We start from the raw sequence: 24173 nt of genomic DNA, 5'->3' as shown, positions 1-24173 counted from the left end.
TGAGTATTGGGGGACTTATGACGATCACGAAGGTGCCTGACTATATATCGGGATGATGTTAACATATTGCATTGTTGCTAATGTTAAATATTGAGCTTTTGTACACAGTAGAGAAGTTTTAGGGGCCAGAAATTAAGATAACTGTGCACCATGATATAACTCGATACATTTACATTATCATGTTTTTGCACCTTACGAAACAATGGCTGAGCCTGATATATCACCCAGAGATGGAAGATATGAGATGATCTATCTCAATTGTGTTGATAACTGTGGTTAATTCTGATTTATGAAATATTTACTTCTGACTATCAGGACACAAAAACTTGGATGGACTAGGATCTGCAGTATCAACCATCTGTTCATGTAAAATTTTACTGATGACTCACTCCTGCTTGTTTTATACAATTATAGTGATTTAGCATTAGTGCACCGGTTTTCTTCCAAGTAATTGATGGCATCCTGTACAAGTTTATACAAAGTAGATATTCAACATTTCACAATATATACTTGTGTGTTTATTTCACTGAAGAGCTTACGGAAGCCAGCCATATGATTCAAACTGCAAACCTGAATCCACAAGAATTTCCTCCACACCCACATTATGTTGTTAACTTGGGCAAAATTGAAATTGTAAGGCACTGTCATGATGTGTGTGGGCTTTTAATAATTAATTGATCCTTTTTCCTTCATCGTAGGCATGGGATTGAGGTAAAATAATGGTGCTCCTTTAAATTCCAGATGTTGCGACAACACACTAGCCCAATTTCTTATGTATAAGAAGCAGTCCATACCTACCTCATTACCTTATTTTCCTCCTCGTAACATTCAATGCTGTCAAGCGTTCTACTCCTAAGGTAATAATTACTGAATTTTTTTGCAAGGCACTTTGGCATCAAGTTATCAACATTGAAAAGCCCTCGCACGACAATTGTCTATAGACCCAGAAGGAAGCATTGATTGGGACCAAAATCAACAGGCCTATAACATTACCTCATTTTTGCTTCATCCCACAGAAATGGATTGGACACTACAATAACTTTAATATCTCAAATTACCTTTCTATGTTAAAGCCAAAAATTTGTGTACCGAATCTCTAACCAGGAGTCATTATGATGTCACTTTTTCAAGCTCTTAGAATGATAACTACTATAAAGATTGCACTTTATTTATTTTCAATATCCCTCTAGTTGTTTGATTTACCACAAAGAAGCTTTGGGAAAATGTGATGGCTTTATTATTAGTAGTAAAACGAGGTGAAAGCTTACAATCACATTGAACAAGGTAACTAAAGAGTGTTTCAACATTTATGGTTTAACATAAAAAATGAGAGGAGAAAAGGATCCTTATAGAGTCAGGATGGTTACAACTTTTCGAGCAGAGTATTCTAACATTTTAATCAACACTTTCTTTTTTAGGCTTAACCACCTGTCGAATACATAATTGACTAAAAATCCATCATAAATTTTAATCTCAAACAAGTTGATCATTTAAACCGTTTCTTCACAGTACAATTGAAAAAGATGACCACAAAACTATTAGGTAATAACTGTTGGGACAGGTGGAAACGAAAAGCAAGAATTGAGATTTAATGGACACCAATTTGAAGTATAAATACAAGATCGCAAAAATACCATGAACAAGATTAAAGTAAAGAAATAAACTGACAAAGAAACGATGTTATTTTATTCCATCAATGAAATGAGAGAATTACAACAATTGGTTTCAACAATACTGAAAGAGGAGACTCATATTTATACCACAAGAGTCTAGTGCTAAAAGAGTCCTAAAAAGGTAAGAATTCTAGGTTAAACGTGAAAAGTAAAAAAAACAAGACAAGGACTTTGTTTCCTTATTTTCTGGGTACTATTTGATTCTCTAAATCCATCATGCATCTTCAAGATTTCCTTTCCAATTTGAGTCACCAACTCTAACAATCTCCACCTTGACTCAAATTCCGGTGCAACGAACGAAGCCCTAAAATTTGAGAAATAATCAGTTTGCATCAGAATAACCAATCTCCTCAACACAGTAACCAAAACTCTCCACGATAACATGTTTCCCTGCTCGGCGTCCACAAGTGGCACCCGAACCCAAAATTCGGGTTCCCAAAATTCCACCAAAGAATTATTGTTGACCAAATAGGGTCGAAGTACACCCTGTAGCAGAAACCAAACACAGTGCTTGATCAAAAGGTCCCTTGCCAGAACTATCACCTTCAATGATCTCCAAAGCATCCCAGACATTATTGATAACACTGTACCTACGCTCCATGGATCTCCCCTTGGCATTTGAACATAGTGCAACTGCTGAATTTGGTGGCAAAGCAGAATCTCCAACGCTTTCCTTAGTAATGTTCTGAACTAATCCAGAGCCCAACACAAGGGGTACTGTACCAAGCTGAATGTCCACCACGGTATTGAACTTGTCCAAATGTCGCTTCTTAACTAGTTTTGCGCTTTCTTGTAAAACGTACAACTGGGATCTCCTCCGTCCCTCTAGTACAACCTGAACACCCCTTCGAACCTTCAAGACTCCACCTGTACCAGAGAATTTATACCCTTTTTCATCCAGGGCACTTAGCGAAATAAGATTCCTTTTCAGGTCTGGAACATGTTGAACTTGGCCAAGTGTTCTAACAGTTCCATCCTGCAGCTTCAATCTGACTTGACCTATCCCAGCAACACGGCAAGACTGGTTGTTTCCCATGACAACTCCACCTTGCTAAACAACCTCATATGTTTGAAATAAATTCCTGTCGAAATACATATGATGCGAACACGCTGAATCAAGAATCCACTCATCCTGTTTAGATTCCACATCAGATATAGCAAACAAGACCTCTCGGCTATCCGAAAAATCCTCAATTACATTAATCTCGTTCGAAGTACAAGATTGCCCCGAATGATTTGCATGTAAATTACCTTTACCCTGCAACTTGTCACAATCTTTCTTCAAGTGTCCTTTTCGCCTGCAGTAGAAGCAATACACATTGCTGTACCTCGTCTTTGACCAACCCCTCCGTCGTTCACCATGAATAACTAGAGCATCCCCACTTCTAGATATAGGATCTCCAACCAACAATTGCATCTTCTCCTTTGAAAACAGAGCGTCGTATACTTCCTTAATGGTCAGTGTGTCTCGACTATACAAAATAGTATCACGAAACGACGAAAAAGAACTAGGTAGCAAACACAACAGGATCAAGGCCAGATCATCTTCATCATATTTTACCTCCAACATCTCCAAATCTGCAGTGATTTCCTTGAACACAGCAAGATGGTCCTGTAGTGACCATCCTTTTGCCATGCGATGGGAATACAGCTTCAGCTTTAAAGTCAGTTTGCTCGTCAGACTCTTCATCATGCACAACTGCTACAGCTTAAGCCACAAAGCAGTCGTCGTCTTCTCCTTCAAAACATCTTGTAGTAAATTGTTGGATAAATGAAGATGAATTAATGAAATAGCCTTCCGATCCCTCCATTGTCTCTCCTCCATAGACAAATTTGCTAGCATCCTTTCAATACCCAACAAAGCATCATCAAGATCCATCTGCGTCAACATAGCCCTCATCTTTACTTGTCATAGTGAAAATCTTGTATTGCGATCTAGTAGTGGAATATCATACTTCACCGAAGCCATCTCTGAAAAATCTCAATCAAATCATGAAGAACTTGCAACCTGCAACACCCAAACCTGAAAAACTTCCAAACGTGCAAGGAGGCAAAATCGTCCAGAACCACAATTTTACCCAAAACTAAAATTGGACACCACCACAAGGTCTATCTCGTCGTCCGGAGAAAACTACTTGAAGACATCGTCACCGAAAACCACCACACGCGCCGCCACTCGCTCGCTGGAGTTCCCACCGCCGGTGACCGGTCGAAAATGCGTCGGCGACCTGTGATCCTTTCTGAACTGTCTCCGCCTCCTGAGTCCACTAGTGGTGTTCGTTTCTTCAAACTCATTTTGGTTTGACCAGAAAAACAAAAACAGATCCGACGGAAAATCGAAAAATTGGACAGATTCGTTTTCTGATTTTTTGGTAATTTTTTGACCAGTTTCTAATCAGTTTCAGGCCAGAAATCCACCAACAAACCCGCTCTGATACAACTTGTTGGGATCGGTGGAAACAAAATGCGAGAATTGAGATTTAATGGACACTAATTTGAAGTATAAATACAAGATCGCAAAAATACCATGAACGAGATTAAAGTAAAGAAATAAACTGGCAGAGGAACGATGTTATTTTATTCCATCAATGAAAGGAGAGAATTACAATAATTGACTTCAACAATAAGGAACGATGTTATTTTATTCCATCAATGAAAGGAGAGAATTACAATAATTGACTTCAACAATAATGAAAGAGGAGACTCATATTTATACCACAAGAGTGTAGCGCTAAAAGAGTCCTAAAAAAGTAAGAATTCTAGGTTAAACGTGAAAAGGAAAAAAAAAAACGAGACAAGAACTTTTTTTCTTTATTTTCCGGATACTATTTGATTCTCCAAATCCATCACGCATCTTCAAGATTTCCTTTCCAATTTGAGTCACCAACTCTAACAATAACAACTAAATGATTATGCTTCTCATACAATGTAGGCTCTTACAATGGAAAATTTAATCTCAATTTGACAAGCAGAACAGGTCATGCAATGCCTCAATTGCATTACCAAAAGCGATTTGGAATCACTCAAATTGAGCACCAGAAAACACCCATGCGTAAGCATGTTTGGAAAGTGCTTTCAAACAGTTTAAATTATTAATATATAGAAATGAATATTGGATAAGTGGGTAGCACTTGTGGGTTTCTATATATTATAAATATATAGAAACTATAACACATTGAAAAAATAATACAAAAAATCGATAAAAAACCGAAAAAGGAAATGAACTAATTGATTAACTTTCCACTTATTCATTTACAGACTCACAGTTACAGTTTCCCTTCACACAAGCTTTAATGCATCTGATCAGTCGAGGAGGCACTTTGAAAACTCTTCAACTTAAGCAGAAAAATGAATGGAATTGTTTGGCAACCTAAGAGCATCTAATAATAAGTCCCTGTTTGGGTAAAAAAAAAAAAAACCAATAATAATAATAATTAATTGTTTTTTAAAAATTTATTTTTAGTTATATATGCTTCTAATAAAATAATTTTATACATAAAATCATAATTCTTTCTCACTCTTAATGACACAATCTTAAAAATAAAAATAAATAAATAAATAAATAAAGGAAAGAAAAAGACCTATTTTTTCACAAAGTATATTTTCAAAAAATCTATATTAAACAGGTTCTAAATAATGCTATTCAAAAAAAGATTATTCGATTTTGTTTTATAATTATTAAATTTCTTTTATTTTACTTCTTTAATTCTATCAAATGATGATCAAACATATCGTTACTATCATAGGGATTTAAGGGTGATTATATTGTCACCACATTTTAATTGCAATTGAACTTGTCATTCTTTGTTCACTATTGCAATTATTTCCTAAATTTTTTTTTTCGTCGAATTTTCATATCTTCAACCTCCATTAATTAGTACATCTCCTCATTGATAATGATTTACATCAAAATATTTCATTTCCAAGCTTTAAAATGAGCAAAAATTATTGTTTGTACATTTATTTTTATTTAAAAAAAACAATATGATGAAAAATTAAGTTGTTATACGCTATTTCGATGAATTTTTGGACATAAAATATTAAAAAACACAATATGCATTAATGACTAATGAAAAGATTGATGATAAGAATGTCGTTAAAAATCGTTAAGACATGTGTATTTTATGATAAGTAAAGATTAATAATCATGAGGATAATTAAAATGTTGTACAAGAAATAAACATTGTCGTCTGAATATATTTACCTGGGATTTAATTTGGCATGCATTTGATTGAGTGTTTATAAGTTATGAGTTTCACGAAAGTCCAGGGACGGATCTAGGATTGGATTCAAGACCGAGCTATAAAATTTCAAATCGGGCTGCTACGTAGAAAAAAATAAAATTACACATAAAAAACTGATTTTTTTACCCAAAAAAAAATAAAAAATACCTTTAGAAAAATTTGTTGGGCCTGAGAGGGGGGACTACAGCCCCCCCCCCCCAAATCCGTCCGTGCGAAAGTCGAAATATTGAATCAACTTCAATTAATGTTATACCAAACATGCATCAAGTGGTCATCAAATTATCAATAGTATCAAACATGTCATAGAGACCAACAAGTTATTCTTAATGTTTCAAAATCGCATCCGTATATTGATTAAGGTTCGTTTGGCATGACTTTAGAGAAGTGAAATGAACTTTTGAAACTCAAAAATTGCTTTTGAAACTGTTTGACTAATTTTATGAATGATCATGCTACATGTACATCAAGTTTGATATCATGTGAGTTGATAGATATATTATATATAGATTTTAACTATACTTTTTTCAATCATGGCCAAATTCAACAAAGAATGTACAAGAAGCATAAATCTTTTTTTGAAAGTGTTACTTTTGATTAGAAGAATTTTCAGAGGAAGTTGATCTAACGTGACTTTCTCTAAAAGTATTTCCAAAATGGTAACATTTTTTTAAATTTAGTTTTAAAAAAATGCCAAACAGACCCTAACCAAAAGTTAAAAATTAAAAGTCGTGCATTTTTGTCCCATTTTGGTTTAATTATTTTGAATTATAATGAAAGGAATAGTAATTTTTTGAAGAATGTGTGATTTAAAATAAATGAAAAGTTTTAAAATTTTCGTGCAATGTTATTTTATTAGAAAATGAGTGGTTGATAAGAAAAAAGAAAAAATAATAAATTTTAAATTAATAGGGGCCAAACTTGGGAGTCAAAATTGATTAAAAAAATGTAAATATATAAGACAATGTTAGCATTTCAATAATTTTGCCCTCCAACTTCAAATCAAAGCATGGATTAACATCGACATAAATTATTGAATCATACTTAATGTACATCTTGGTATACAATCATACTTACACTTCGTCACATGACATTACCCAATGGATAGTTTAAAAAATAGATAAATAAAACAATTTTTTTCATCCAATGCATGTATTAACAAATGTGTACGAATGGCAAAGTCCTAAATTATTTTTTTCTTAGGATAATTTAAGGATGTACAAGGGTTCAGGACCCACAACGTCAAAAATGTTGGGGGAGTCGAGCCAATGCAATTTGAAAAAACAATACGGATTGGTAGTCATCGTCACTGTAGTAGATACCATAGTTGGAAGAGTGATCCTACAGGTAAAAACTTGCATTCATCACAAGTAGCAAAATCTTGAAACAGAAATCACAATTCTATTACAAAGTTCAGCTTTGGGCCACTCTACGAAAGAGAAATGTAATAGATATGCAAATTATTGAGGCAATCGAGTATTAGTCATTATTTTTTTCAGCTACATAAAATGTCAGAAGACAAAATCTTGTACTTATGACTCAATTTCTCGAAATGACAATCAATGACCAATTAGCCAAACATCATTTTTACCAAAATGGTTGTTTTCAGGGATAATAACCTGTGAATGTAAATCCTCTTCCCACAATCTCGCCAGCACAAAACCATGCAAAGCGCTCAAGGCCATACAATGCAGCAATGCCAGCATCCTTGACCTTCATTTCCTGCCTGTGTTTTTAGGTGTTCTTGACGTAGTTGAGCTCCTTTCAGAGTGACTCCGTACGACCACGAATGCTGGAATTGATGAGTGAAGAAAACTTACAAAAACACGTTCATTTTTCCATTTTGGGAAATTGCTGATGGAGAAACTAGCAAAATATGGACATGCAACTCATGTACTAACATAGATTTGACGATATTATTGGAGCCATTATGACAATGACTAATCACGTTCAGCAACTCAAGGTAACAATGGACCACAGTCTGAAGTCTAAACTAAATTATATAATCATGACGAATTTCATATTATACTTTGAAACACGTTTTACGCTATACCATACTGTGAGTTTCACTTCCATGTAATGTGGATAACTTCACCCAGCCATTCTTCCCTCACTGCGAATATATGTTCAGAGATGGGGGTGTAAGAGAAAAAGAACATTTTGCACATATCATGTCAAATGACAACCATATCAATGGTGCCAAGCATAAAGAGGTTAAACCAAGAAAGTTGTTCAACCCAATAAAATAGCATAAACCTTTAGGACATCAAGCCATTTCGCCCCTAACCCATGAATGAATTATAAATAGACTAATGTCATATATTTGTACTATTGATAATTTAAATAAATTTGGAATTAAAATAAGGCAAAAGAAAACCTTATAATTACTTTAAATAAATTTGTATAAATTTTCAATACATTAAATTTCAGTAACATGTAAGAATGCATCTATTTGCATGCTCTAATATTATAACATACAACACACTTCAATATTTTGTGGTCAACACATGCACAACAGATTAAACCCCTGTTTGATACTAATTTTTTGTCAAATTCATTTTCAACCACACATTTTTTCGATAAAATAATTTTGCATGTCTAAAACAGGCCACCCTAAATGTTATGCATCAGGACCTTATCATGTTCCACTTTTGAATTAAATGATAGAGGATTCGAATTTCTCTAATTGGTGATAAGAGACATCACCATCCTAAGGAAAGCAATTCTTGTAACTTCTTTTGCATTAGAATAGCCTTATCAAAAGTCGAAAAATAATGATGTTAGATTTGGTGCCTCAAAATACGGATTGGAGGCATGAAGTTGTGTATTCGACTTGGACTAGGAGAGAATTGACCTAGGGCTTCAAGGAAGCTGCCGCCAACTACTATGCGATCACACCAAGTAATCTCATACACCATTGTAGGGAGTTCACGGCCAGCCAATGTTTCTTCCATGTTGCCGCATGGGTTTCTTCCATGCGGTAGCATGGTTCATTTTGTGCGCCGCGTGGATTTTTCTCATTTTACGCATTTTAACCTAATTGTAATAGATTTTCTTACCTTTTAGAGCTCTTTTACGGTTTTGGTGGTGGCCTATAAATATAAGGCTCCTCTTTTAGTTTAGTTAAAGCCATGATTTTCATGTCTGTAATTTCTCTCCATACAGTCAGTTAACATACATCGTTCCTCTACGATCAATCCTCTTATATTTCTTTACTTTTAATCTTTTTTATTTTTTATTATTTTCATTACTTCATATTATGTCATTAATCTCATTCATTACAATCTGTTCGGGTCCAACAAGTGGTATCAGAGCTTGATTCTTTTGTAGATTGGTTAAGATTTTTTAGAGGTGGCTAACATGAAGTATAACATTTCACTATTGGATCGCAATATAAGGTTTTCTCTATGACAAGTAAAGATGAGGGCTATTTTGGCGCAGTTGGATTGGGATGATGCTTTATTGGGTTTTGAGAGGATGCCAGATAATTGAACAATAGAGAAGAAACAACGAAGGGATAGGAAGGCTCTATTGCAGATCTACCTTTATTTATCTAACAATATTCTGTAGGATGTCTTGAAGGAGAAGACAGTGTTTACTTTATGGTTGAAATTAGAGCAGTTATGTATGACTAAAAGTCTTACTAGTAAACTGGCTTAAAGGAGATATTGTATTCACATCGCATGGTGGAAGGAGGGTCGTTGGAAGATTATATTGTCGTGTTTAGGAAAATTATCACAGATTTGGAGATGTTGGAGGTTAAGTACGATGAAGAGGATCTGGTCTTGATCATGTTGTGTTCGCTGCCTGACTCTTATGTATCGTTTTGAGATACCATCTTGTACAGTCGGGATATTTTGAATATAGACACTGTCTATGATGCTTTGCATTCGAATGAGAAGTTGAAGCATTTGGTTTGAGGTACATCAAGGGATGAGGGGGCTTTTGTATCTCATGGTGGTCGATGGAGGGATAGTTCGAAGGTTAACATCAATTTGTTTTACTTCTATTGCAGATGGAAGGGACGTATTTAGAAGAATTCCAATAAGTTGCAAGCTAAAGGTAGTTTAGTTGCAAAAATCATGGAGCGTAACCTTTGACTTTAGACGAAACAAATGTCGTTAAGGATTTTCTAGATGATGGAGATGTGATGTTGACTGTGGTATCTGAAGTGGAATGTAGGCCTGACAATGAGTAGATTCTTGATTCGGCATGTTCGCATCATATGTGTTCCAATCAGAATTTTTTTTAGACATGTGAGGCTTTTTAGCAAGGTGGAGTTATGATTGAAAACAACCAGTCTTGCCACATTGCTGAGATCGATCAAGTTAGATTGAGACTACAGGATGGAACGTTCAGAACAATTGGTTCGACATGTTCATGAGCACCCTGGATGCAAAAGGGTATAAATTCTCTGGTGAAGGTGGAGTCCAAAAGGTCCAAACGGGTGTCAAGATTGTACTTGAGGAACAAAGAAGTTCTCAATTGTACATTTTGCAGGGAAGCGCGGAACCAGTTAAGAGACATTTAGACAAATTTAATACTGTGGTGGATATTCAGTTAGGCACAGTACCTCTTGAGATGGACTCTGGGTCGATTTAGAACATTACTTAGGGGAGCGTTGGTGATTTCGCTTTGCCACCAATTTCAACAGTTGTACTGTGTTCAAATGCTAGGGTAGGACTCATAGAGCGTAGGTACAATGTTGTCAACAGTGTCTGTGATGCTTTTCGGGATCGTTGAAGGTGACAGTTCTAGCAAGGGACCTTCTCATCAGACATCTTATGTGGTTTCTGCTGTAGGGTGTGCTTCAACACTATTTGATAAACATTAATACCTTGGTAAAATTTTGAAAACCCCGAAATAGGCACGTGTTGCCTATGGACGCCATGCAGAGGACGATGGTTTATATGAAGAGTTTTTGGTTATTGGGTTGAAGAAATTGGCCAGTTTATTTCGATGCAGACGGGTTTATTTCTCAAGTGGAGAAATTTTGTGGACTCCACTCGTTGCATAGAATTTTGAGTCAAGTTGGAGATTGTTAGGTTTGGTTCCTCGAAATACGGCTTGGGGACTTGACGTTCCGTATTCGACTTAGACTAAGAAAGAATTGACTTAAGGCTTCAAGGAAACGGGAAGGAGAAAAATAAGCTGCGGTCGACTTCTATGCGATCGCATACACCATTGTCGGGAGTGCACAACCAGCCAATGTTTCTGGTCGCATGGTTTATTTCGATTACCGTACAGATTTTTCTCGTTTTACGCGTTTTAACCTAATTGTAATAGATTTTCTTACATTCTAGGACTCTTTTAGGATTTTAGTCGTGGCCTATAAATATAAGGCTTCTCTATCAATTTAGTTGAAGCCTTGATTGTTCTGTTTGTAATTTTTCTTCATATTGTCAGTTAATATACATCGTTCCTCTACGATTAATCAGCTTCTATTTATTTACTTTTAATCTTGTTTATTTGTTGTGATCTTCATTACTGCATATTATGTCGTTAATCTCATTCATTATAATCCATTCGAATGTTACAAATAGTACTAACTTGGACTACAGGATGGGAAATCAGCTCCAGGTATTCAGTGAACCAGGTAGGCTATCAGAAGGACTGTATAAAATAAGAGACAATAAATTAAATTCAGAATCCAAGCATGTAATGTACACAGGAAAGAGCATCAAAACCATTAAGAATACATACAAATTAACCTTGAAAGATGAGTATAGAACGGCTGCTTGGCCAATTCATTGCATTTTTCCACAGTAGATGGCTCCTGAATGTATTGTTTGCTCTACTCCGATAACTACTTGTAGTAAGAAGTTCCATGCTTGGCCACAAATTGTGAGGCTTAGACAGCCTTTGTTTGCAATTACTGTAACTTGTCTTCCATCATATCTCGAAGGAATTTCTACCTATCAAACAAAAAGGGACTAAACCAGAATGGTTATTCAAAATGGAATTTTTATCCTGGTGGAAAAGATGTTCATTTTTAACAAGTCTTATGTAAAAGTCATGCCAAATTAGAGAGAGAAACAATAGCAACAATTAGACAATTCTGGATTTTTATGTGTAGTAAGATTTGTAGCTAATTTCAATAAATATGTATGAGATTCTAGTGTGTTATTATTTTATACATGTTTTGAGATTGTGTAAGTTGGAACACATAGCCTGTGGCATTTAAATTTTTTTTGCGAAATATAGTTGAGCTTTGTTGGCTGCATTCACTCTACAGCTATCAAGAATGTGTTCACTAATTATTACAATTTATCAATTGTTAAATATCTGTGGAGTACATCAGTTAAGTCGTACAGCTACATTATGAAAATTTGACGATCTTTATGAATACAGTCACCCACATGCAGCATTCTTTTGCACCCAATTTGACCTTGAAAGACTAAAGATATCCAAAATTACAAAACTATGTTATCTAATTAGTAGATTATTGTTAGTCGTTGATAAGTGTACGTTATATACTTTTATGGGCCTTAAAGTAAACATTTCATAGTTCTTTTGATCAATTATAGCTCTATTTATTGTATATTTTGCTTGTTAGATGAAATTCGATGATTGAAAGGGGAATTGAAATAGAGAAGCGAAAAATAGTGAGAAAAGGTGAAATTCAAAGCTTGAGGTCTCAATTGTAACTTTTCAATAGTTAATTCAGACCACAAAACAATAATTGAAGATTGCTAAGAGTTAATTAGATACAATTAAAAGTAAAAAAAATGAGTTAAATTATTTTCACAAATCAATTTCCTCATGTACCGATGCTGTTGAGAAGCGACTGCAAGTTGTAGCGAAGATTGAAAACTAATATGGTGATGAGATTGTTGAGAACTAGCAAGTTACCATAATTGCTCTGATATCACTTACTGATCCTGAAGGCGACACAAGGATTGAGATTAATGACGTTTTATGAAATATGTAACAAGATCAAAAAGATGAAACAAGATTAAAAGTAAAGAAATTAAAGAGAATTAAGCAAAAGAAATGATGTTTTATTAATCGACAATATGGAGAGAGAATTACAACAGAGCAATAATAGCTTAAACTAAACTTAAAGAAAAGGCCAATATTTATAGGTACATACCCTACCTTAAAGATAGAAATAATAATTCGAGGAGAACTATGGGCTCACCATAGACAAATTGACCTAAGTAATTTGCAGTATACAAACTTATCATATAAATAATAACTTAGAGAGACTATAGGCTCGCAATAGACAAATTACTTAACCAATTTGCAGTATATGAACTTGTCATATAAAACATAACCTAGAGCAGCTATGGGCTCGTTATAGGCAAATCAACTCTCAAATTATCGGAGTCTTATAAGTGGCCTCAGAATGAAGAGGCCTTACACCAAGCTCGACGAGAGGTGAGAAATAAACATCTTGCATAGCTAGAAAAAGACATCTGGTGTACTATCGAACTATCAGAGTCTTATCAGTTGGCCTTGAATAGATGAGGACTTAGAGCTAAGCTCGACGATAGTGAGGTGAGGAATAATCTCGCTGAGCTAGGGATAAGCATCTGGCTAGGTGGGGGATAGGCATCCCACGAATAACTGTCGAACTATTGGAGCTTCATAAGCTGGCCTCATATGGATGATGACTTAGAGCTAAGCTCAACGACAATAAGAGGCGAGGAATAAGCATCTAGTGAGGTCGGGAATAAACATCTCGCGTGGCCAGGGATAAATATCTAGCAAAGTGAGGAATAAACATTCTGTTAATCTCAAGCTATCGAAGTCTTATAAGCGGCCTTGGGTAGACGAGGTCTTACAGCTAGGCTTGACGATTGAAAGAAGCGAGGATTAAACATCTCATGAGGTAAGGAATAAGCATCTAGTGTGGCGAGGAATAAACATCCCGTGAGCACAAGGAATAAACATCTCACGTGGCCTAGAATAAACATCTCGCATGGCTAGAAAAGGTTCCTTTTGCAAGGGTAAACACACTGGTGATTTGCCTCGTCCTTTTTTCAAGGAACGAGTAATTATAAAATACTACCTCTTCCTTCATTCAAGGAATGAAAACTTCAAGGTACCGCCTCTTCCTTTCTTCAAGGAGTGAGGTATTCTAAAATGCTATTTCTAATAATAAAAAATTCACAGGCTAGGTCTTGCCTTCAATAAATAAAGAATACCACGAGCTCAGCTTGTCTTCAATAATGCGAGGTCCTACAAGGGAGCCTCGAACATGCTAGGTTTTAGAACTTGCCTCAGATAATGGAGAAGATGATAAAAAGGCTCTCAATGAGTGAAATTTGAGCTGGGCATTTGCCAAGTACTTGGTGCATGCCACTATTCATTTACAATATAACATGGACAATAATAGATAACAACTCATTTCAACAAATATAATTAAGATTCATCACCATGTCCTTTCAAATTCTATGCACATGCTTCGTTTTTCAATACAGTTTCGTGCCATGAAAATTTTTGTTTGGCATATTATGAACAAGTTTGCATATTTTGGAAAAACCTTATTGCATCCTAGGAGTAATTTTAATATGTGTATCCTAAAAAATTAGAATCAACAGTTCTGAATATAAATAGATTCTTAGGAATAAAATTGGTTTCCAAAGACTACAAGTGTCATAAGGAATCCATATTCCAAAATTATGCTTACATTGCTGCTGCTCCATTGCAGTACCGAACAGACCAATGCATGAACTCCCTATTATAAAAATTCATATTGCTGGTGTTTGAGCAAATATAGTCAAAGATGAATCATTTGGTTGCCATTGCATGGACATATTGCCCTTGAACAAAATATAAATGCTGAACATACCCTTTTAAAGTTAAATTTTTAGATCTTTTCTCATACACTAATCCCAGATTTAATGTACCAACAATATACCTAAGTAACCATTTCATCCCAGCCCAATGAGGCTTGCCAGGATTGGAAATAAATCTGCTTAGGAAACTGATTACATAAGCAAGGTCAGGTCTGGTTGTTATCATGGAAAACATTACAGAACCTATGGCATTTGCATAGGGTATATTTTCCATTTCCTTCATCTCTTCTTCAGATTTAGGAGAGTGAGTCTTAGATAGGTTCATGTGGGCAGCAAGGGGTACATTAACTATTTTACTATCTTTCATACCAAATCTTGCCACAACTTTATTTAAGTATGCTTCTTGTGTGATGGTTAACTTGTTTTCAGATCTGATTATTTTTATAACCATCCCTAGAATTGTTCTAGAATATCCTAGGTCCTTCATATCAAATTCAGATTTCAAAAGATTCTTTAATCTAGAAATTTGAAACTTGTCAGGACTGGCTAGAAGCATATCATCTACGTAAAGTAGTAAGGAAATTCCCCCTCACCCCCACCACTTTTCATATTGTTATAATATAAGCAAGCATCAAATTCACTTATTTTGAACCCAATCTTTAACACATATGCATCAAACCTTTTATACCATTGTCTAGGGCTCTATTTCAGCTTATATAATGATTTTTCCAGTTTACAAACATATTCAGATTTGTTTTTAACTTCAAAACCTTGAGGTTGACTCATGAAGATATCCTCTTCCAATTTCCCATGTAAGAATGCAGTTTTCACGTCAAGTTGCTCAAGTTCCCAATTATATTGAGCAACCATAGCCAATATCAACCTTATGGTTTTATATTTGATTACAGATGAGAATATCTCATTGTAATCAACTCCTTCTATCTAAGTATACCCCTTTGCCACAAGTCTAGCCTTAAACCTAATAGGATTAGATGGTCCATTACCCTCTTTAAGCTTGTAAACCCATTTACACTGCACTACCCTATGATCCTTAGGTTTTTTTAACAAGCTTCCAAGTTTTATTTTCATTCAGGGATTGCATTTCTTCTTTCATGGCATGTAACCAATTTTTAGAATTTTTCCCATGCATAGCTTCTTCATAAGAGGTAGGTTCAGCTTGTTCTATTTCTTCTCTAGAGACTAAGGCAAAGTCTGTCATATTTAATAGTTCATATCTAGGATTGGGTCTAGGTTGTTTTCTTACCCTATGCCCAACTAATTGATAGTCTTGAACCTCAGTTTGTTCAGCAATATGATCAAGTTCTTCAGATTCAGTCCCATTCAGGGGTTTATTAGGCTCTATAGGTTCAGTAACTTGTTCAACCTGGTGATGTACAACTTTATTTTCATCATCTCCTGGTTGAGATGGGTTAAATTTAGTTAACTTCGCCTCACTCTAAACAGTCTAATTGTTTAAAGATTCATTTGTTCCTTTAGAACCTTATTTTAGGCATGGTATTTCAGATTCATTAAAGATTACATCTCTACAATTAATAATCTTAATGCCTGGAACACCCAAAACCCACAACCTGTAGCCTTTAACACCTTCTAGATATCCTAGCATCACACATTTGATGGCTCTAGGTTCCAACTTTCCTTCAGATTGATGTGCATATGCTGCACATCCAAAAAACCCTTATATGAGTTAAGTTTGGGGTTTTTCCTGTCCACAATTCTTGTGGGGTCTTAAACCCTATACTACTACAAGGGGACCTATTAATCAAGTAAGCTGCTGTACAAGCAGCTTCAACCCAAACCCTTTGGCCAAACCAGAACTAATAAGCATGCATCTTACTTTATTCATTATAGTCCTGTTCATTCTCTCAGCTACCCCATTTTACTGGGGTGTGTATTTCACAGTCCTATACCTTAATATTCCTTTCTATTTACATAAATTATCAAATTCTATATTACAGAACTCCAGCCCATTATCAGCTCTTAGGGTTTTCAATTTCTTCTCTAATTGATTTTCAACAATGTTCAACCATGTTCTGAACTTCTGGAATGTTTCAGATTTAGCCTTTAAGGGATAAATCCAAACCTTCCTAGAATAGTCATCTACAAGTGATAAGAAGTATTTACTTCCACCAAAATAAATCTTTTTTTGAAAGTGTTACTTTTGATTAGAAGAATTTTCAGAGGAAGTTGATCTAACGTGACTTTCTCTAAAAGTATTTCCAAAATGGTAACATTTTTTTAAATTTAGTTTTAAAAAAATGCCAAACAGACCCTAACCAAAAGTTAAAAATTAAAAGTCGTGCATTTTTGTCCCATTTTGGTTTAATTATTTTGAATTATAATGAAAGGAATAGTAATTTTTTGAAGAATGTGTGATTTAAAATAAATGAAAAGTTTTAAAATTTTCGTGCAATGTTATTTTATTAGAAAATGAGTGGTTGATAAGAAAAAAGAAAAAATAATAAATTTTAAATTAATAGGGGCCAAACTTGGGAGTCAAAATTGATTAAAAAAATGTAAATATATAAGACAATGTTAGCATTTCAATAATTTTGCCCTCCAACTTCAAATCAAAGCATGGATTAACATCGACATAAATTATTGAATCATACTTAATGTACATCTTGGTATACAATCATACTTACACTTCGTCACATGACATTACCCAATGGATAGTTTAAAAAATAGATAAATAAAACAATTTTTTTCATCCAATGCATGTATTAACAAATGTGTACGAATGGCAAAGTCCTAAATTATTTTTTTCTTAGGATAATTTAAGGATGTACAAGGGTTCAGGACCCACAACGTCAAAAATGTTGGGGGAGTCGAGCCAATGCAATTTGAAAAAACAATACGGATTGGTAGTCATCGTCACTGTAGTAGATACCATAGTTGGAAGAGTGATCCTACAGGTAAAAACTTGCATTCATCACAAGTAGCAAAATCTTGAAACAGAAATCACAATTCTATTACAAAGTTCAGCTTTGGGCCACTCTACGAAAGAGAAATGTAATAGATATGCAAATTATTGAGGCAATCGAGTATTAGTCATTATTTTTTTCAGCTACATAAAATGTCAGAAGACAAAATCTTGTACTTATGACTCAATTTCTCGAAATGACAATCAATGACCAATTAGCCAAACATCATTTTTACCAAAATGGTTGTTTTCAGGGATAATAACCTGTGAATGTAAATCCTCTTCCCACAATCTCGCCAGCACAAAACCATGCAAAGCGCTCAAGGCCATACAATGCAGCAATGCCAGCATCCTTGACCTTCATTTCCTGCCTGTGTTTTTAGGTGTTCTTGACGTAGTTGAGCTCCTTTCAGAGTGACTCCGTACGACCACGAATGCTGGAATTGATGAGTGAAGAAAACTTACAAAAACACGTTCATTTTTCCATTTTGGGAAATTGCTGATGGAGAAACTAGCAAAATATGGACATGCAACTCATGTACTAACATAGATTTGACGATATTATTGGAGCCATTATGACAATGACTAATCACGTTCAGCAACTCAAGGTAACAATGGACCACAGTCTGAAGTCTAAACTAAATTATATAATCATGACGAATTTCATATTATACTTTGAAACACGTTTTACGCTATACCATACTGTGAGTTTCACTTCCATGTAATGTGGATAACTTCACCCAGCCATTCTTCCCTCACTGCGAATATATGTTCAGAGATGGGGGTGTAAGAGAAAAAGAACATTTTGCACATATCATGTCAAATGACAACCATATCAATGGTGCCAAGCATAAAGAGGTTAAACCAAGAAAGTTGTTCAACCCAATAAAATAGCATAAACCTTTAGGACATCAAGCCATTTCGCCCCTAACCCATGAATGAATTATAAATAGACTAATGTCATATATTTGTACTATTGATAATTTAAATAAATTTGGAATTAAAATAAGGCAAAAGAAAACCTTATAATTACTTTAAATAAATTTGTATAAATTTTCAATACATTAAATTTCAGTAACATGTAAGAATGCATCTATTTGCATGCTCTAATATTATAACATACAACACACTTCAATATTTTGTGGTCAACACATGCACAACAGATTAAACCCCTGTTTGATACTAATTTTTTGTCAAATTCATTTTCAACCACACATTTTTTCGATAAAATAATTTTGCATGTCTAAAACAGGCCACCCTAAATGTTATGCATCAGGACCTTATCATGTTCCACTTTTGAATTAAATGATAGAGGATTCGAATTTCTCTAATTGGTGATAAGAGACATCACCATCCTAAGGAAAGCAATTCTTGTAACTTCTTTTGCATTAGAATAGCCTTATCAAAAGTCGAAAAATAATGATGTTAGATTTGGTGCCTCAAAATACGGATTGGAGGCATGAAGTTGTGTATTCGACTTGGACTAGGAGAGAATTGACCTAGGGCTTCAAGGAAGCTGCCGCCAACTACTATGCGATCACACCAAGTAATCTCATACACCATTGTAGGGAGTTCACGGCCAGCCAATGTTTCTTCCATGTTGCCGCATGGGTTTCTTCCATGCGGTAGCATGGTTCATTTTGTGCGCCGCGTGGATTTTTCTCATTTTACGCATTTTAACCTAATTGTAATAGATTTTCTTACCTTTTAGAGCTCTTTTACGGTTTTGGTGGTGGCCTATAAATATAAGGCTCCTCTTTTAGTTTAGTTAAAGCCATGATTTTCATGTCTGTAATTTCTCTCCATACAGTCAGTTAACATACATCGTTCCTCTACGATCAATCCTCTTATATTTCTTTACTTTTAATCTTTTTTATTTTTTATTATTTTCATTACTTCATATTATGTCATTAATCTCATTCATTACAATCTGTTCGGGTCCAACAAGTGGTATCAGAGCTTGATTCTTTTGTAGATTGGTTAAGATTTTTCAGAGGTGGCTAACATGAAGTATAACATTTCACTATTGGATCGCAATATAAGGTTTTCTCTATGACAAGTAAAGATGAGGGCTATTTTGGCGCAGTTGGATTGGGATGATGCTTTATTGGGTTTTGAGAGGATGCCAGATAATTGAACAATAGAGAAGAAACAACGAAGGGATAGGAAGGCTCTATTGCAGATCTACCTTTATTTATCTAACAATATTCTGTAGGATGTCTTGAAGGAGAAGACAGTGTTTACTTTATGGTTGAAATTAGAGCAGTTATGTATGACTAAAAGTCTTACTAGTAAACTGGCTTAAAGGAGATATTGTATTCACATCGCATGGTGGAAGGAGGGTCGTTGGAAGATTATATTGTCGTGTTTAGGAAAATTATCACAGATTTGGAGATGTTGGAGGTTAAGTACGATGAAGAGGATCTGGTCTTGATCATGTTGTGTTCGCTGCCTGACTCTTATGTATCGTTTTGAGATACCATCTTGTACAGTCGGGATATTTTGAATATAGACACTGTCTATGATGCTTTGCATTCGAATGAGAAGTTGAAGCATTTGGTTTGAGGTACATCAAGGGATGAGGGGGCTTTTGTATCTCATGGTGGTCGATGGAGGGATAGTTCGAAGGTTAACATCAATTTGTTTTACTTCTATTGCAGATGGAAGGGACGTATTTAGAAGAATTCCAATAAGTTGCAAGCTAAAGGTAGTTTAGTTGCAAAAATCATGGAGCGTAACCTTTGACTTTAGACGAAACAAATGTCGTTAAGGATTTTCTAGATGATGGAGATGTGATGTTGACTGTGGTATCTGAAGTGGAATGTAGGCCTGACAATGAGTAGATTCTTGATTCGGCATGTTCGCATCATATGTGTTCCAATCAGAATTTTTTTTAGACATGTGAGGCTTTTTAGCAAGGTGGAGTTATGATTGAAAACAACCAGTCTTGCCACATTGCTGAGATCGATCAAGTTAGATTGAGACTACAGGATGGAACGTTCAGAACAATTGGTTCGACATGTTCATGAGCACCCTGGATGCAAAAGGGTATAAATTCTCTGGTAAAGGTGGAGTCCAAAAGGTCCAAACGGGTGTCAAGATTGTACTTGAGGAACAAAGAAGTTCTCAATTGTACATTTTGCAGGGAAGCGCGGAACCAGTTAAGAGACATTTAGACAAATTTAATACTGTGGTGGATATTCAGTTAGGCACAGTACCTCTTGAGATGGACTCTGGGTCGATTTAGAACATTACTTAGGGGAGCGTTGGTGATTTCGCTTTGCCACCAATTTCAACAGTTGTACTGTGTTCAAATGCTAGGGTAGGACTCATAGAGCGTAGGTACAATGTTGTCAACAGTGTCTGTGATGCTTTTCGGGATCGTTGAAGGTGACAGTTCTAGCAAGGGACCTTCTCATCAGACATCTTATGTGGTTTCTGCTGTAGGGTGTGCTTCAACACTATTTGATAAACATTAATACCTTGGTAAAATTTTGAAAACCCCGAAATAGGCACGTGTTGCCTATGGACGCCATGCAGAGGACGATGGTTTATATGAAGAGTTTTTGGTTATTGGGTTGAAGAAATTGGCCAGTTTATTTCGATGCAGACGGGTTTATTTCTCAAGTGGAGAAATTTTGTGGACTCCACTCGTTGCATAGAATTTTGAGTCAAGTTGGAGATTGTTAGGTTTGGTTCCTCGAAATACGGCTTGGGGACTTGACGTTCCGTATTCGACTTAGACTAAGAAAGAATTGACTTAAGGCTTCAAGGAAACGGGAAGGAGAAAAATAAGCTGCGGTCGACTTCTATGCGATCGCATACACCATTGTCGGGAGTGCACAACCAGCCAATGTTTCTGGTCGCATGGTTTATTTCGATTACCGTACAGATTTTTCTCGTTTTACGCGTTTTAACCTAATTGTAATAGATTTTCTTACATTCTAGGACTCTTTTAGGATTTTAGTCGTGGCCTATAAATATAAGGCTTCTCTATCAATTTAGTTGAAGCCTTGATTGTTCTGTTTGTAATTTTTCTTCATATTGTCAGTTAATATACATCGTTCCTCTACGATTAATCAGCTTCTATTTATTTACTTTTAATCTTGTTTATTTGTTGTGATCTTCATTACTGCATATTATGTCGTTAATCTCATTCATTATAATCCATTCGAATGTTACAAATAGTACTAACTTGGACTACAGGATGGGAAATCAGCTCCAGGTATTCAGTGAACCAGGTAGGCTATCAGAAGGACTGTATAAAATAAGAGACAATAAATTAAATTCAGAATCCAAGCATGTAATGTACACAGGAAAGAGCATCAAAACCATTAAGAATACATACAAATTAACCTTGAAAGATGAGTATAGAACGGCTGCTTGGCCAATTCATTGCATTTTTCCACAGTAGATGGCTCCTGAATGTATTGTTTGCTCTACTCCGATAACTACTTGTAGTAAGAAGTTCCATGCTTGGCCACAAATTGTGAGGCTTAGACAGCCTTTGTTTGCAATTACTGTAACTTGTCTTCCATCATATCTCGAAGGAATTTCTACCTATCAAACAAAAAGGGACTAAACCAGAATGGTTATTCAAAATGGAATTTTTATCCTGGTGGAAAAGATGTTCATTTTTAACAAGTCTTATGTAAAAGTCATGCCAAATTAGAGAGAGAAACAATAGCAACAATTAGACAATTCTGGATTTTTATGTGTAGTAAGATTTGTAGCTAATTTCAATAAATATGTATGAGATTCTAGTGTGTTATTATTTTATACATGTTTTGAGATTGTGTAAGTTGGAACACATAGCCTGTGGCATTTAAATTTTTTTTGCGAAATATAGTTGAGCTTTGTTGGCTGCATTCACTCTACAGCTATCAAGAATGTGTTCACTAATTATTACAATTTATCAATTGTTAAATATCTGTGGAGTACATCAGTTAAGTCGTACAGCTACATTATGAAAATTTGACGATCTTTATGAATACAGTCACCCACATGCAGCATTCTTTTGCACCCAATTTGACCTTGAAAGACTAAAGATATCCAAAATTACAAAACTATGTTATCTAATTAGTAGATTATTGTTAGTCGTTGATAAGTGTACGTTATATACTTTTATGGGCCTTAAAGTAAACATTTCATAGTTCTTTTGATCAATTATAGCTCTATTTATTGTATATTTTGCTTGTTAGATGAAATTCGATGATTGAAAGGGGAATTGAAATAGAGAAGCGAAAAATAGTGAGAAAAGGTGAAATTCAAAGCTTGAGGTCTCAATTGTAACTTTTCAATAGTTAATTCAGACCACAAAACAATAATTGAAGATTGCTAAGAGTTAATTAGATACAATTAAAAGTAAAAAAAATGAGTTAAATTATTTTCACAAATCAATTTCCTCATGTACCGATGCTGTTGAGAAGCGACTGCAAGTTGTAGCGAAGATTGAAAACTAATATGGTGATGAGATTGTTGAGAACTAGCAAGTTACCATAATTGCTCTGATATCACTTACTGATCCTGAAGGCGACACAAGGATTGAGATTAATGACGTTTTATGAAATATGTAACAAGATCAAAAAGATGAAACAAGATTAAAAGTAAAGAAATTAAAGAGAATTAAGCAAAAGAAATGATGTTTTATTAATCGACAATATGGAGAGAGAATTACAACAGAGCAATAATAGCTTAAACTAAACTTAAAGAAAAGGCCAATATTTATAGGTACATACCCTACCTTAAAGATAGAAATAATAATTCGAGGAGAACTATGGGCTCACCATAGACAAATTGACCTAAGTAATTTGCAGTATACAAACTTATCATATAAATAATAACTTAGAGAGACTATAGGCTCGCAATAGACAAATTACTTAACCAATTTGCAGTATATGAACTTGTCATATAAAACATAACCTAGAGCAGCTATGGGCTCGTTATAGGCAAATCAACTCTCAAATTATCGGAGTCTTATAAGTGGCCTCAGAATGAAGAGGCCTTACACCAAGCTCGACGAGAGGTGAGAAATAAACATCTTGCATAGCTAGAAAAAGACATCTGGTGTACTATCGAACTATCAGAGTCTTATCAGTTGGCCTTGAATAGATGAGGACTTAGAGCTAAGCTCGACGATAGTGAGGTGAGGAATAATCTCGCTGAGCTAGGGATAAGCATCTGGCTAGGTGGGGGATAGGCATCCCACGAATAACTGTCGAACTATTGGAGCTTCATAAGCTGGCCTCATATGGATGATGACTTAGAGCTAAGCTCAACGACAATAAGAGGCGAGGAATAAGCATCTAGTGAGGTCGGGAATAAACATCTCGCGTGGCCAGGGATAAATATCTAGCAAAGTGAGGAATAAACATTCTGTTAATCTCAAGCTATCGAAGTCTTATAAGCGGCCTTGGGTAGACGAGGTCTTACAGCTAGGCTTGACGATTGAAAGAAGCGAGGATTAAACATCTCATGAGGTAAGGAATAAGCATCTAGTGTGGCGAGGAATAAACATCCCGTGAGCACAAGGAATAAACATCTCACGTGGCCTAGAATAAACATCTCGCATGGC

General features: G+C 35.2%; 2 pseudogenes; both read right to left on the bottom strand.

Moving 5' to 3' along the window:
* Nucleotides 1-7519: 7519 nt before the first annotated feature.
* On the bottom strand, nt 7520-11807 carry LOC111400037 (annotated as a pseudogene).
* A 6042-nt stretch (nt 11808-17849) lies between these two features.
* Nucleotides 17850-22137, bottom strand: LOC111400036 (annotated as a pseudogene).
* Between the last annotated feature and the right edge of the window lie 2036 nt (nt 22138-24173).

Source organism: Olea europaea, chromosome 9 (genome assembly GCF_002742605.1).
Source record: "Olea europaea var. sylvestris chromosome 9, O_europaea_v1, whole genome shotgun sequence".
NCBI lineage: Eukaryota > Viridiplantae > Streptophyta > Magnoliopsida > Lamiales > Oleaceae > Olea > Olea europaea.
This window is presented reverse-complemented; position numbering and strand designations above follow the sequence as displayed.